Below are 977 nucleotides of genomic sequence, written 5' to 3' on the forward strand. Positions count from 1 at the left end.
GTAGAGCATGGGAAGCTGAAAAGTCCTTGACTAGTGTAAGCACTACTTAGCAACAACTGAAACATTGGTGTGTTATCAACATTGTTCTCATCCTAAATCCGAAACACAGCACTGTACCAGCTACTAGGAAGGAAATTAACTCTATCCCTGCTGAAACCAGAACAACCTTACAGTGACCTAAGTATTAAATTTGAAGAATGTGAACCAGTGCAGCTGAAAGGAAAGGCAGATACATTTGAATGGGACTGCATCACATGCAAATCAAGGTGCAAAAATGTCTGTATACTTTTTCAGATCCTTGCTATCCTGGACTCCCATCTCACCCCACTTTGTATGTCAAAGTACCCTCTGGAGTACTTACAAGTTAGGATTTCCTGAGTTTCCATGTCTGTGTCCTTGCTGTCAAATGCAGCCATATCATATAATTGCTTTGATAAATTGATTGTTTTAAAATTAGTTAATTTGGGGGTTTGTCCCACTGCTTCTTGGAAAACTATTCCTGAACTTCAATCTTTGAATTGCAAGAAGTGTTCTAATGTTCTAGTTCCATGCCAGTTTATACCTGTTTGCTTTTGTTGTCTGAAACAGCCCTTCTTTCATTCCAGCTATCATTGTCAGAAATGTATTAATCTTGATCACATTCTGCTTTCATGTTTCAGTTTGAAGTCGTCTTTTTGGGACTGGATGACTAGAGCTAACTGTGTATATTATCCCAGAGCAGATTCCACATGTGCCTCATTCTTTTGTTTCTTGCTCTACTGAAAATACCCATAACCTACCGTGTATCAGTATACCCTAAATAAGCTGTTTCTGTTCCACAGCTATCACATATTGATTACAGAAAGTCATCTTACACTCTGTTAATATATCCAGATCTTTATCCTCCTTTTTTCATTTCTTGCGTTTTGGGGGTTTTTTTTGGGGGGGTGGGGGGGGGGGGGGGCATTAGAAAAAGGGAGGGGTTAGGAGGTGGGGGA

General features: G+C 39.9%; 1 protein-coding gene across 1 annotated transcript in view; it reads left to right on the forward strand.

Moving 5' to 3' along the window:
- ADAMTS6 (ADAM metallopeptidase with thrombospondin type 1 motif 6) overlaps positions 1 to 977 on the forward strand; it is a 165,809-nt gene that overhangs the window by 148,084 nt on the left and 16,748 nt on the right. The window lies entirely within an intron of this gene.

This window comes from Aptenodytes forsteri, unplaced genomic scaffold, assembly GCF_000699145.1.
Source record: "Aptenodytes forsteri isolate BGI_AS27 unplaced genomic scaffold, ASM69914v1 Scaffold92, whole genome shotgun sequence".
NCBI lineage: Eukaryota > Metazoa > Chordata > Aves > Sphenisciformes > Spheniscidae > Aptenodytes > Aptenodytes forsteri.